This window comes from Notamacropus eugenii, chromosome 6 (assembly GCF_028372415.1).
Source record: "Notamacropus eugenii isolate mMacEug1 chromosome 6, mMacEug1.pri_v2, whole genome shotgun sequence".
Lineage (NCBI taxonomy): Eukaryota > Metazoa > Chordata > Mammalia > Diprotodontia > Macropodidae > Notamacropus > Notamacropus eugenii.
In genome coordinates this window covers 2874937-2890942 of record NC_092877.1, presented here as the reverse complement: position 1 = coordinate 2890942, position 16006 = coordinate 2874937, and the positions used below count along the sequence as shown (strand labels likewise).

General features: G+C 37.3%; 2 pseudogenes; one reads left to right on the top strand and one right to left on the bottom strand.

The window, feature by feature from the left end:
- Positions 1-2548: 2548 nt before the first annotated feature.
- LOC140511623 (dnaJ homolog subfamily C member 8 pseudogene) lies at positions 2549-3309 on the bottom strand (annotated as a pseudogene).
- Positions 3310-8019: 4710 nt separating this feature from the next.
- Positions 8020-9545, top strand: LOC140511607 (olfactory receptor 4B1-like; annotated as a pseudogene).
- The last annotated feature ends 6461 nt before the right edge of the window (positions 9546-16006 follow it).

Below are 16006 nucleotides of genomic sequence, written 5' to 3'. Positions count from 1 at the left end.
GCTCATCTTGACTTCCACACTAACTGAAGCCAGCACTATATCTAAAGAAGACTTACTGCCTTTTATGGATTGAATGTTCCTGGAGTCCAAAGGACTTTCAGAATCAACTGACTAGGATTCCTGAGAATAAGGAAATAGTCCAGTTTATGTTTGTTATGTTTTGTGAGCTTGGCTAGAATTGATTCACTTCTGTTCCAAAGGGAGAGTGTGGGAAATCCATTTGTACCACAGTCCCTGTTCTTTATTTCCCATGGTTGTTCTTTGTTAGAAATCTTGAATATTCAGGGGTGTAGCCAAGATGACAGAAAAACAGCATGCACTTTCTAGAGCACTGTCCTCAAGCCCAGCCAAATACCTGTAAAGATGACTCTAAACAAATTCTGGAGCTGCAGAATCCACAAAATTATGGAGAGAAGCAAACCTCCAGCCCAAGACATCCTGGAAGGTGGCCAGGAAGTGTCTCTCACACCATGCACGCTGCAGGGCACAATCCAGCATGGGCTGAGCCAGCACAGACAGCACCTGAACAGGCCTTAGGGAGACTGAATCTCTTACACCTGTGCCAGTTTCCAGACTTCAGGATCCCAAAAGCTGAAGACAAATTGAAAGGTTGGTGGAAAAAGCCTGTGGCACCAATGTGGGTGAGTTGAGTGGTCTGGCTCCAGCCCCAGGGCGGCAGAGGGAGGAGGGGTTGGAGGAATCTGTGGCAGCCACAGCAGCAGGGGCAGCTGCAGCCAATATTTCTGGAGCTCTAAGCCCATAGATTGTAGGGGGATGAGTGGCTGACAGTACACTCTCCACCCCCACTGGAAGCAGAGATCTACCTTGACATAGAACGCAAAAGTCAAGTAAATGGCTGGGGAAATGAGCAAAAACCAAAAAAAGAATTAGACTAAAGAATATTACTTGGGTGACAAGGAAGACCAAAACACGCAAACAGAAGACAACAAAGTCAATGCCCCTCCATCCAGAGCCTCCAAGAAAAATATGAATTGGTCTCAGGTCATGGAAGAGCTCAAAAAGGATTTTGAAAATCAAGTAAGAGAAGTAGAGGAAAAATTGGGAAGAGAAATGAGAGTAATGCAAAGAAATCATGAAAAACAAGTCAACTGCTTGCTAAAGGAGACCCCAAAAATGCTGAAGAAAACAACACTGTAAAAAGTAGACTAATCCAAATGACAAAAAAGATTCAAAAAGCCAATGAAGAGAAGAATAAGAAGCAAAATTGGCCAGATGGAAAAGGAGGTCCAAGAGCTCACTGAAGAAAGTTATTCCTTAAAGATTAGAATGGAACAGATGGAAGCTAATGAATATGAAAAATCAAGAAATTATAAAACAAAACCAAAGGAATGAAAAAATAGCAGACAATGTGAAATACCTCATTGGAAAAACAAGTGACCTGGAAAAAAAGATGCAGGAGAGACAATTTAAACATTATGGCACTACCTGAAAGCCATGATCAAAAAAAGGACCTAGACATCATCTTTCAAGAAATTATCAAGGAAAACTGTCCTGATGTTTTGGAACCAGAGGGTAAAATAAATATTGAAAGAATCCACCAATCACCTCCTGAAAGAGATCCCAAAAGGAAAACTCCTATGAATATTGTAGCCAAATTTCAGAACTCCCAGGTCAAGGAGAAAATATTGCAAGCAGCGAGAAAGAAACAATTTGAATATTGTGGAAATACAATCAGAATGACACAAGATCTAGCAGCTTTATATTAAGGGATCACAGGGCTTGGAATATGATATTCCAGAAGTCAGAGGAACTAGAATTAAAACCAGGAATCATCTACCCAGCAAAACTGAGTATAATACTCCAGGGGAAAAATGGTCATTCAATGAAATAGAGGACTTTCAAGCATTTCTTTTTTGATTTTGGTAGAAAAAATTATTATACATATAGAATAACCACTAACTAAAGGTAAACAAACTAAGACAGAATTGTGCTGGATGGAAGATGGTGGCAAGCTCTTTGGAAATCACACAGGTGATGGGTGGCTTGAGTCCTGACACCATGTTAGCCACTTAGAGGCAAGGGCTGGTTCTGAGCAGACAGCAGGAGGTGGGGGATGACATGACCATCCAATCACAAGATACATAGGCTGGGCTTTGGTTGGATGTTCACCCAGGAATGGGCATCTGAAGGAAGGGATGACTTCCCTAAAGGCAGACTTCTCCTAAGTCATTGAACACCATTTTAAGCAACTGGTTTAATGAGATGATTTCCACACACTCTATATGAAGTTCATAAAGGTCACAATTCAGTGAAGTACAAAACATTAAATTACAAACAGCACCAGAGGTGGGTAGTGCTCTCCCCCTCCCATGCCCTCGATATGGTGCTGGCAGGGACTGGACCAGGCTGCTATTAAACCACGCCCTTTGTTTCCATGTACAAAAGAATCACTCTGATCAGTATTAAATTATACTGAAAACCAATGGACTAAAAAGCCAATACTATTTTATGTCAGGGATGAGTCCTTCAAAGCAGGAGGGGAGGAGAGCAGAGGGAGGGAAATGTTCTGTTGCTGCAGCCCCAGACATCACTCACGCTGCTCAATTTTTACTTTGGGTGGCCTCAGGAAGGTCCTATTTTTCTTCTCTTTTTTCCCCTTTGTGTTTGCGTGGAAATTTTGCCAACTGCCCACATGCCCATCTCGACTTTCCTCGAAGTTTTTCTGTCACACACTCTCTCTCTTCGCTTTTTCTTGTGCTTCAATCTCTTCTTCTCTTTGTTGCTTCCTCTCATGCATTTCTTAAGCTTCTCCCTCTTTCCTCTTGATCTCCAATTCAGCAAAAAGCTTCATTGTCTGTTTGTAAACTGCTTGTTTGAACAATTTGGGGTCATCTTCTTTCATCTTTGTGGCTTCCCCTTTCTTCAGCTGCTTCTTTTGCTCTTTTGCAGTGAGCTCCACGTACTCTTTCCCTGCTTGAATTATGTCCAGGGCTCTCTTCTGTTCCTGATCCAGGAGCAGCTTGTAGGCTTTGTCACAACAGCTTCCAAAGCCTTCTGTGCTCTCTCTGCATCATCTTGGCTCTTGTCAGGATACACCAATGTGAATAACTGCCTGAACTGCTTCTTGATTTCTTCATCTGTCACTTCAGGGTCTATCTGGAGAATCTCAAATGGGTTCACGTTAAAATAAGATGATAAAGGCCTAGTCAGTCTTTCAATCTGATTTTTTGACATTAAAACAAAATCTCTTTTTTCTATTTGTTTTACCTTGCTATAGAAGGTCATAAATGTCTTTTCTGTGCTGCCCCTGCCACCGCCCAAGGCCCCACTTTCCCCTGAAGCAGCCATTTTCCCCAATCCAACCACCACAACACTTGCAAGCATTCTTTATGAAAAGACCAGAGATGAATAGAAAATTTGACTTTCAAACACAAGAATAAAAAGAAGCATGAAAAGGCAAACAGGAAAGAGAAATCATAAGGGACTTGCTAAAGCTGAACTGTTTACATGGACAGATAATATTTATAACTCTTGAGACTTTCCCCAGTATTAGAGTAGTTGGAGGGATTATCTACATATAGACACAGGGCACAGAGTGAGTTGAATAGGAAGGGATGATATCTAAAAGAATAAAATTAAGGGATAAGAGAGGAATATATTAGGAGGAAAAAGAGAAAATTAGAATGGGGCAAATTATTTCTCACTTAAAAGATGCAAGAAAAATCTTTTTCAATGGGAGGGAAGAGAGTGAATATGAGAGGAAAAAAGTGAACCTTACTCTCATCAGGTTTGGCTTAAGGAGGGAATAACATGCTATAATTTGCTATGAAACTCTATCTTACACTACAGGAAAGTAGGGGAGAAGGGGATAAGAGGGGGTTGGGGGGATGATAGAAGGTAGGGCAAATGGGAGGAGGGTGTAATTAGAAGTAAATACTTTTGAGGAGGGATAGGGTCAAAAGAGAATAAAATAAATGAGGGGCAGGATAGGATGGAGGGAAATAGAGTTAGTCTTCCACAACATGACTGTTATGGAAGTCTTTTGCATAACTAAACATGTATAACACATATTGAGTTGCTTGCTTTCTCAGTTGGGTTGGGTGGGAAGGGAGGAAGTGAAAGAATTTGGAACTCAAAGTTTTAAAAATGAATGTTAAAAATTGTTTTTACATGGAACTAGAAAATAAGATATACAGGCAATGGAGCATAGAAATCTATCTTGTCCTTTAAGAAAATGGGGGAATGGAGATAAGAGAAGGGAGGGGTGTGATAGAAGGGAGGGCAGAATGGGGTAAGGGGTAATCAGAATGCAGGCTGTCTTGGGGTGGGTGAAGGGGAGAGATGGGGATAAAATTTGGAACTCAGAATCTTGTGGAAATGAATGTTGAAAACTAAAAATTAATAAATAAATTAAAATTTGAAACAAAACAAAACAAAGAAAATCTGGAATGTTCATCTTAGGTATGCTTTGAAAGATCTGCTGGTTTTATTCTTTCAAAGCTGCCTGAGATCTCTTTCCAGAAACCTGAAATTTAAGGGTCAGGGAAGATTATAAACCTAGTGATAGCCTTGTCAGCAACGGACTCATTTTTAATTCCCATAGTCTGGCTTTGGTATTAAGGTGTATTGTGGAAGCTGAGAAGTATCTGTTTATATCCTTTAAGAAAGGGGAACCTGAGGAAGAAGCTACATGCATAAACAGTTTAGAAGGAAAGGAAAATAACATCACAAGGAGAGGGCTATCAGGTTACCCCATTTTCCTCTTTCTCCCCCCATCTCCTTTGTGCCCCCAGTTTAGAGGAACTGTGAGAATCTTGCTCCTCTGACCCTTAGAGCACTATAACCTGAAACTAGAATCATTCCCTCTAATAAAATGTAAACTCCTTGAAAGTATGGAGTGTTTCAAAATAAAATTTCTAATCTTAATTCCTGGTATGATGTTCCCACATATAATAGATGCCTAAGAAATGTTTTTTTTGGATTTAATTAAATTGAATCGCCTACTACTCTTTCAATGACCCTGTAGCTTTATCTTTGGAAAGACTAGAAGTATCAAACTAGTATATGTATTTTGCTTATACATGTATATATGATGTACATATACATGTCATACACATACACACACATAGCTCTATCAGTTTAAATCACATTTGTAGACACGATCAACCTAAGAATATAGCTAACTGGGGATGTGTATATATGTGTGTGTTGAATTAAAAATGACTCTCAGGTACAAAACCATTTATTTATATGAAATAGAATCATAATGAGGAAAGAATTTCTTCTGTCTCCTTCATCTTCTCATCTGCTGTGATTTTTGTCATCTTTCCATTCACTCTCTCTTCCTCCTCCCTCTTTTCCTGCGCAGGATCTACTAGAAGTACTAAAGGTCTTCCTCTAGTTCTTTCAAAAGATCTTGAACATACCAGGGAATTTCTTGACTATCCACCTGTTGTCTCTCATTCCTTGAAAAATAGTCTGATTAGCATTGACAACTCTTAATTCTTTTTAATTCCATTCAATTTTTTTTGTTATTCAATATGTCAGATGCTTTGGTAGTGCATTTTTTTGGGTCAAACTTCTATCCAATTCTCCCTCCTTTCATTTTTTGTGTGTGTTGAGAGTAAAGAAAAATTGCTATTTAAAATAAACAAGAAAAGGTAAAGAGGTTGTAAATTACTAGGAGGCCACCAATTTCTATTGTTTGCTGACATTTAAAGTCAATACAGAAGTTATATATACTGCTTCTGATATATGGCTGCGAATCAATCATTGTATTTTACAGGTTTATAGCATAAGAAAGTGCACATTTGAATAATGACACAACTTTATGGGATCCATGACATCTACTATTGGAGTAATTGGGACTTCACTGTGTTCACAATCTAGCCCTTGTCTTGCTTCTGTTTCCTTTTTTGAAAACCTTTCTTGGATAGCCAACCTGGAATTATAGCTTATATTATGGCATAATGTCATGTTGCTTTCCAAAAAGTTTCAATCAATTCAGAGCTCTGCCAACAGCAGAACAATGTGGTTGATTTCGTTTTTAATCACAGCCAAACCCAGCATTTAATTTGATCATTTGTATTACCTTTGGCATTTTGATGGGTATAAAGGGAGTGTCAAGGGGTGTCTAGGTTATTTTCATTAGCATTTTTCTGATCGCTAGAGAATTGGAAGGTTTTTTGGTTGTAATGGATGATTAGTTTTGCTTCTAGTTCAAGAATGGTCCATTCATGTCCTTGGATCACTTGGTAATAATAATAATGGAGATAAAGATTCTTACTCTCCTGCAGGTGGGTGCTGGGGCCAGCTCTCACTCTCTCTGAAGAACCCATTGTTACATTTTCAGTGTGAGCATTTCTACCTCAGAAATTGGTGAACACGACAAAATGTTACAAAACTTGATTCATTGTTTTGTTGAATGTTTAGACTTAAGAAAGTGATTGAACAAACGTTAAGAGTACAGATTAAGCTTGGTAGAGCATCAGAGATTTTTGAGTCATATGGTGGCAAATCTGTACGTCATTTAATAGTGTCAATTCTTCAGGTTGAGTGCCTTCTTTCTGTAGGTTTGAAGAGTTTTTGATTTTCAAATGCTCAGTAAGATTGACTAGTAAGTCCATGTAGTTCTGATTCACAAATCATAAAAAGTTAAGAGAGAGAGAGGGAGAGGGAGAGAAAGAGGGAGAGATTCACTTATGGAATAAACAGAGATATTAATAAAATACAATGAAATAAAGACAGCAACATATCAAAAATATATCAGAATTTCAAGAATAACAGTATTGGAAAAGTAATTAGAAATAATCATGGTTTTTTCAATAGTTTTCATCCGGGCACCTGCCTTCTGATTACATTTCACTTCCTGGTTACTTCTTAAAATTTAAATTATGATTAGTAACCATTGCATATCAAGTTTTGCTTTTCTTTTTTGTAAGTTTTTTATGTGACCTAAAATGTGCTCAGTTTTCATAAATGTTGCCTGTGTTTTTTGAATAGAAAATAAATTGCCTGACACTCTGCATTGTGCACAAGGAAAATCCCTCTCCAGTCAGGGAAGGTGAGTTTGAACCCTACCAGGGATGTTTGCCACCTGTGTGACATTAGGTAAATCACATACTGTCATCTCCTTGGGGCTCAGTTTCCTCAACAATAAAATCAGAGAGTTGTGTTGGATGATCTTTGTGGTCCCCTCCAGCGCTAGATTTATGATCCTGTGATGCAATCATTTATTCTCCTGTGGTGCAATGGTTAGAGACCTGGAGTTAATCAGACCTGAATTCAAATCTGGTCTCAGACACGTGTGACTCTGGTCAAGTCACTTTGCCCTTTTGCCTCAGTTTCCTCATGTGTAAAATGAGTTAGAGATGGAAATGGCAAACTACTCCAGTATCTTTGTTGAGAAAACCTCAAATGTGACTATGAAGAGTGAGACGTGACTGAACACCAACAAATCTTTCCAGTGTTCTGTTCAAGTCTCTAACATCTCATTTATCACATCAGCTTTCTTTAGTAGATTATTGAACATAGTTTTCTCTTTCAATCTTTTTGCAATTCAGGGAATTTTTCAATTTTAGTTACCATATCATGGATTGTCTATGTATTTGTTCAGTGTGATGTGGTGGAAAAAGCACTGGCTCAGCCTTCAGAACTCACTAGTAGTTTGACTTCTCTAAATTTCAGTTTATTCATAGATTTCAGTCTTCAGATTCATATCCTTAATATTCTTAGCACACAGAAGGCAATTCATATTGATTGATTGAGATATAAAATGGAATTATGAATACTTGCAATTCATAATGAGTTACAGGATAATATGTGTAGTATGTTTTGCAAATCTTAAATTTTTCAATAAAGTTAGTTTTAATAGTAACTATTATTTTTATTGATATAATTTTCATTCTCAGTGGTGTATTAATTTTGATCTTTGCCATGGTCTCTTTAAGCATAACAAAGTGCTTGTGTTTGTCTCATTATTTTTTGATTAAAATTCAACTTCTTTTGTGTGACTCTAACTTTTTAATTTCCGGAGTCAGATCAATGTTACACATTTTAATTTAGCCTTCTTATTTAGCATTTTGAAGGACCTGACTTGCAGATATTTAAAAAAAGCTTGCTATATGTTATCTTCCCCTATTAGAATGCGAGTTCCTCAAGAACAGAGACTATATTGCTAATCTATTCTAATCCTAGAATTTACCACAGAGTTTTGCACATAATAAGCATTTAATGAGTACCTTTTGACTCATCTACCCATCCATCCCTCAATTCATCTACCCATGCATCTGTTCATCCATACTTTCATGAATCCATACATTTATGCATCAATGTACCCATCCATCTATCCATGCATCCATCCATCCATTCGTTGTTCTTGGTGCAAGAAACCATCTTAATAGTTACAGTGGCCTTATCTTTTTTAATCTTATTTTAAGTCCATCGAGCTTCTTTAGAGTTTATATAAAATGATTGGATTCCATGGCTGTTATAAACAATGTGACCCAGTTAATATTCACAGGGCTCTTCCAGGATCAAGAAGCACAGAGAGTTTCTTTTGTGCTGTTTCTTTCCGTGTACTTGGCCACAATGTTTGGCAATGGCCTCATCATCTTAACTCTGAACACCAGCAAGAGCCTGAGCTCCCCCATGTACTTCTTCCTTAGCCACCTTTCTTTAGTAGAGATCTGTTACTCCTCTACTGTTGTTCCTAAACTCATTTTTGGCTTATTGGTTGAGGATAAAACCATTTATTTGAAAACCAGATCTTTTTCTTCCACTTCTTTGGAGTTGCTGAGATCCTCCTGCTCACAGTGATGGTCTATGACCGATATGTGGCCATCTGTAAACCCCTGCACTACATGACCATCATGAGCCGTCCCGTGTGTCACGTGCTGGTGTTTAGCTCCTGGCTAGGGGGCATGTTCCACTCTGTGATTCAGATTCTCATCTCTGTCCAATTGCCCTTCTGTGGTCCCCATGTGATTGACCATTATTTCTGTAACCTCCATCCCTTGTTCAAAGTTGCTTGTGCTGATACTTTTGTGGTGGGGATTGTTGTGTTAGGTGATAGTGGTTTATTTGTTACAATTTCCTTTCTGTTCTTGATTTCTTCCTATGTTGTCATCTTGGTTCACTTGAGAAGCCAGTCTGCAGAGGGGAGATGCAAGGCCCTCTCCACTTGTGCCTCCCACATCACTGTTGTCCTCTTATTCTTTGGTCCTGCCATCTTTCTCTACTGGCAGCTCTACTCCACCTTCACTGAAGACAAACTTGTGGCTGTGTTCTACATGGTAGTTACTTGAATGTTGAATCCCATTATTTATACCTTGAGAAATGCAGAAGTGAAGAATGCCATGAAGAAGCTGTGGAGAAAGCAAGTAAACTTGAGAGGGGAATGAAAATGTGTATATAAGAATGAATTGTGACTTTGGTGATAGTGATTATTTTGAATTTGATTCTGGAATGGCTACAGAAGAAGCAGAAACAGACTTAAGCAGGGAATTCATTTGTGTCTTTAAGCAGCTTGTGTGAAACTTGGCATTGTTAAAGAGCCTTGGATTTGAATTGATGCCTCCTCTTTTCAGTCCTGACAAAAACCAGGAGTATATGTATGACCCAGGTCATCCACATAATCTTTCTGGGTTTGATTTTTATCATCTATAAGGTAGTGATGTTGGGCAACACGATCTTTTCCATCACTAAATCTAGGCTTGCCCTGTCAATCATTCAACAAAGAAACATTTGTGGTGAGTCTACTCTGTGTCAGTTATCCTTCTGGGATCTAGAACACAAAGACCAAAATTCACTTGCTTCATACATGTTCATAGAGAAGTAAAAAGAAGATATAAAAATAAATGCAGGCATTTAAGGTGTCACTAAAACTGGAGGAATCAGGATCTGCTCTTCCCTTCATAGTGCTGCAGTATGAACCTCCCCTCACACATCACAGAATTTCATGAAATGTCTTAGAAAGTGGCCACTTACCTCCTATTCTTGGCTGGTCTTCAATTTAGACAAAATAAAGAAATTCCAAGAGTTCAAGAGTCCCCTGGAAATCCTCATGTTCTCACAACATGTACTTTACTCATCTGAAAGTGCTTTTTCTCTCATTCCTGAGGAGGTAAGGAGGATCCCTCATAAGCCTGGTGAATCTGAGTTCATCTGTTCTTGATTCCCAGTGCAGATACTGCTGCCAGCTGGTATAGGGGCATGTCAAGAACACTGATGAAAGTTTGGGAGCCACTGCTGTTCTGATATGGTTCAATCTCTCTGCTGGGCTTCCTGTAGCACCTTCCAGTCTGTCCTTGGCTTCCAGACACTTACCTTGGGGCCAGTTGACCTGAGAATACCATTTAGGAATCTGATGGAGAGATGGGAACTCTAACATCCTCCAGACTCTGCAAAGCTAAAAGATCTTCTGATCAAAAAAAGGGAGGGGAAGGAGGCCTGGTTGCTCAAGGTCTCTCCTTGCTATGCAGGTAATTCCTCCTTAATGCTATATTAGAAAGCAAATGATCCACTTTCTGGTTTTTCCTTTCTCAACTCACTTGATAATTTAATCCCTGAACATCACCTTTCCTGGTCTATTGGAATAGACTTCCTTTCTGGAACAGTTTCACTTCCTCTGATGGTTTTCAAAGACTTTTCACACTTTAAGATCTTTTGATTGATTGAGACTTTTTTTCAATTAGTAAAGGTATCAGAGAGAAAACGGGGTGTTAGTGTTTCAATCGCATCCTTACACTCTGTTAATAAATAGTAGAATTTGTATTTGAAACCAGATTTTATGTTTCCAAATCCAGGGCGCTTTCCACTGTACAATACTCATTCTTGTCATTGTGAAGTAGAAGAAATGCTAGATTTGATGTCAAAAGACCTAAGTTCAAATCCTGACTGGTGTAGTGGATAAAGAACTGGGCATGGAATCAGAGAGATCTGAGTTGAAATTTGACCTGAGACATTTACTAACTGTGAGATCCCAGGCAAGTCACTTAACCTCTGACTCCGTTTCCTCAGCTGTATGGCAATAAAAACAGTACTGCCTCCTAGGGTTGTTGTGAGGATACAATGATACAACAATGTGAAGTGTTTAGCACAGTACTTGGCACATACTAAGTATTATATAAATGTTAAGTGTAATGATAATAATTGATATTACTACCTGATAAGACTTGTTCTTTTTGGCCTCAGCTGGCAGACTGGGAACAATGGGGAGAAAGACACTGCAAAGATGCAGATTCGGGCTTGATGTCAGGGAAATCTTCCTAATAATGAGATCCATACAGAGATGGAACAAGGACTCTTCTGAGAGGTGGGAGCTGCCTCCTCCGTGGAGGTCTTAAAGCACAAGGTGTACAGTCCCTTCTCTGGGGTTCTTTTCATGTGTGGATTGGACTAGATGGCTATTGAGGTGTCCTTCTACCCTCAGATGTTGTTATGAATGAACACAGAAGCACTCCTCAAGATTGGCTTTTCTGGTCTCACAGTACACTTCTGCTTGGTCTTTCTGTTCTTAATGTGGAATGTCTTCTCCCTCAGCATACAAGTGCTGAGAATCACAACTGTCCTTTCTAACCAAGCCAACTAGCATTTATTAATTAATTTCATTTTTAATATTGATTTTATTTATATTAATTCTATATATTATTTATTAATAATATTTATTTTAAACACGCATTTCCATAACATAATATAAAAAAAAGATGATTGCAAATGAAACTGCCAAACCCTTATGTAAAGTTTGCTGTTCCTTAAGGGTGGATTGGAGTGCAGAGAAGCTTGATGTAGGAAGAACAGTCAGAAGAATAATGCAATAGTCCAGGCATGAGGTGATGAGGACCTGCATCAGACTGACTGTAGCATCAGAGAAATGGAAACGATTCAGTTCAGATTCTGAGCATCACCTGGCAGGATAAGGTACCAGACACTGAAGTCCTTGCTCAAGCTGAACTGCCAAGTATTCAAACTATGCTTTAGAGAGTGCAACTCCAACGGGCTGGCCACGTTGTTCGAATGCAAAATATATGCTTGCCAAAAAGACTATTTTATGGAGAACTTGCATGGGACAGGCAATCACATGTTGGCCAGAAGAAACAATACAAGGACACTCTTAAGGTCTCTCTCGAGAACTTTGGATTTGACTATGCAACATGGGAGACACTGGCACAGGACCACTCAGCATGGCATGCCCACATCAGAAAAGAAGCGGTGCTCTTTGAGCAAAGCAGAACGGAGACAGCACAAAGTAAACGCAGGATGCGCAAATTTGGGCTATCCAACCCAAATATTCACATGGACTGTCTGTGCCAAACCTGTGGTAGAGCATTCCAAGCTCATATTGGTCTGGTCAGCCACAGTCAGACACACTGAAATTTCACTTTACAAAGGTGATGTCATTTTGGCTCTTCAAAGACGAAGGACAACAACGAGCATCAGAGAAGACAAATCTAACATTGACAGGACTGGGCAACAGGTAAAATTGTTAGCACTTGAACATAGGAGGGGATGTGAGAATAAAGAATCAAAGATGACAGTTGATGACTGGCCTTGAGATGGGTAACCCAGACAAGGGCAATCATTTTCCTTGGAGTTCAAGCCAAGCATTTGCAAATGAAAGTGGAGAATCAGCTGAAAAGTGCAAATTCCACTCTTTACTTTTTAAAAGGAAAAACGTCCCATTAATTTTAATTAACCAAATGAGGCACAAAAATTATTTCTCTCTTCTGTCAGAACAAACATTTGGTTGTGTTTTTTTTTGCATCTTAATTCCATTGAGCAATGCACATTCTTTTAAAACTTTAAAATAATATTTTATTTTTCCCTAGTTACATGTAACTGTTTTTTAACATTCATTAAAATTTTTTTTGAGTTCCAAATTTTCTCTTTCTCTCCCTTTACCTCCACCCTCCCTGAGGCAGTAGGCAATTTGATTTGGGTAGTATTTGTTCATTCATGCAAAACACATTACCCTATCAGTCATGTCATGAAAGAAGACACAGACCTAAAGGAAAAAAAAACATGAGAAAATACAAAAAGTGAAAAATGGCATGCTTCAGTTTATATTCAGACTCCATAATTCTTTCTTTGGAGGTAGACAGCATTTGTCATCATGAATCCTTTGGAATTGTCTTGGATCATTGTATTGCTAAGACTAGCAAAGTCATTCTCAGCTAATCCTTGTACAGTATTGCCGTTACTATACATAATGCTCTACCATTTCTGTTGTCTTCACTGTTTTCAGTTTATGGAAGTTGTCCAGGTTTTTCTGAAGTCTACCTGCACATCATTTCTTATAGCACAGTGCAGTTCCATTATAATCATATACCATTCAGCCACTCCTCAGTGGATGGACATCCCCTCAATTTCCAATTCTTTGCCCACTAAATGCTGCTGTAATATTCTTGTACAAATAGGTCCTTTTTGCATTTTTTTTGATCTCTTTGAAATCCGGGTCTCTTTAAAGGAAAATCGTGGGAAAAATTTAATGCTCTGCTCTCACCCTTCAATCAGAGGGAAGAGGAGGCTGAGGGAGTTGGAAAGGTGATGAGTATCCAACGCTGAGTTAGCAGCATGATGAGACTTCAGGCAATAATATTATTCTGATTGGGGCATCAATTAAGCAGAGCTACAGATAGAAAGTGGTCTTATTTGGTGATGTTGCTTTCTTATGGCTTGAGAGAGGGAGAAAACAGGAGAGATAGAGAAAGAGATACAGAAACAGACAGAGAGAAACACAGAGAGAAGAAAAATTTATGTACACACACATATACAGAGTGGGAGAGAGAAGTGGAGCATGTTAATTCTTTGTAAAGGGATCACCAAATGTTAACTTCTTGCTACCACATTAACACCTCATAGTCTATGATTATAGCCTGAGACTACATCAAAAGAGTAAAGGGTAGGAAACCAAATCCAGTCTTGGCATTTGCAAAGATGGTAGATGGACAAGGAGAAAATATATGAGAGGAAAATGCACAATTAACAATTATAACCTTAACTGTAATTGGGATGAATTTATCCATAAAATGAAGCAGAGTAAAGCAATGTATTAGGAAACAGAACCCAACAATGTTTTGTAAAAAGAAACACACATGAAGCAAAAGACTCACATAAAATTAAAATGAGTGTCCAGAGCAGAATTTATTATTTTTCAGGCAAACTAAAAAAAGCAGAAGTGTCTATCATGATCAAATAAGGCAACAGTAAAAAACAGGTATCATTAAAAGAGATGAGTATGGAATGGAACTGTTAAGTAAAGGTCTCAGAGATTATGAAATAATATCAATATAACACACATGGAGACCTTGAATTACATGACAATTCTTAAAATACTTGAAGGAAGAGTTAATTGAATTATAGGGATATATAGTCAGAAAAGTATAACAGCTGAATATATCATTACATTTCTTTCTGACGTAGAGAAATCTACCAAAAAAGTAATCAGGATATGAAATAAGAACTTGAATAGAATTTTAGAAATACTAGATATGATGATCTTTGGTGATTATTGAATGGGAATAGGAAGGAATGTATTTTTTTCGGAATTGTATAGCAGTTTTATAAAAATTGATCATAAAAATTTCCTTAAACAAATGTATAAACATAGAAGTATTATACACATCTTTTACTGATACAATGTAATTAATATGATTATGAAAGACCTATGAAGAAAGAATGAAAAGTTAAATGGAGACTAGTAGAATCTTAAGGAATATGTGGGTCAAAAATGAATTATAAATTTTAGATAATTTCATGAAAGTAGAGGACAATAATGAGACAACATAGCAAAAATTTTACACTTCCATGGGTAAAGTGGATATTTCAAATAACTTTATTAGCAAACAGAGAAATAATAGGTCAATGACTTATGGATACAACTAAAAAAATCTTGACAAGCAATAAGTAAAAACAGTCAACTAAGAATACAAATGTAAATTCTGAAAATCAAAGAGACAAATACAATAAAAATTGATAAGCAACAATAGAAATTGTTTTAGAATACTATTAAAATAGATAAAAAATTAGTTCTTTATTCTGCTAAAAAGAAAAGAGTCAAACTGTTCATATCAAAGATAATATAATATAAAGCAAATTCAAAGGCACTGAAGGAAATGAATAGAAACTATTTTTGTCCAATTTTAGACCAATAAAACTAATTAAACCAATTAAAAAATGTATAAAAGTATGAATACTCATAGTAGCAAAACAATAAATAGATAATTAAATAGCCTAATATCAAAGGGAGAAATTGTACAAGCTAAAGGGAACTCCCAAATGGGGGAAAATCCAGAGTTACATAGACTTACAAATGAACTTTTATTACATTTCAAAGAACAATTCTAATATTACATAAACTGCTTTTGAAAACACGCTTTTCAAAAATGCCAAACTCTTGCTATGAAGCAACTAGATTCTTAATTGCTAATTCTAGTGATAAAGTAGAGAAAGAAAACTACAGACAATATTTCTCGTACCAGCCCAATATATACTATAAAATATTGGATAAGATGCATAAACATATTAAAACGATTGTACAGAAAGACATGGTTGACTTTATAATAAGAATATAGGATTGAATAAAGTGATAATCATAAATAAATAAAGCTACAAATATATCACATTAATAATAAAAAGAATAAAAATATTATATCGATAAGAGAAGACTTTTGATAAAATAGCAATACTTTTCTTTAAATACATAAGAATAAATATGATTCCTTAATGTAATATATAGTATGTATCTAAAACCACAAATTAGAGTTATTTCTAGGGAAGACGTCCTAGAGACATTTCCAGTAAGATTAGGTATCGTTCAAGAAATGACAGCTAAAACAATAAGAAAAGAAAAACAAATTGAGGGAATTTGGTAAAAGAGAAAGCGAACACAATGTTTTTTGCCTTGATTTGATAAACCTTGAAACAGTACCTTTACCTGAAAAAGTCACTTTAGCAGGAGTGGGGATGTAACAAATCCATGGAGAGCAAAGTGAACAGAAACTAAAGAACAATTTATGTAATAATAATGACATTGTAAACAGCAACA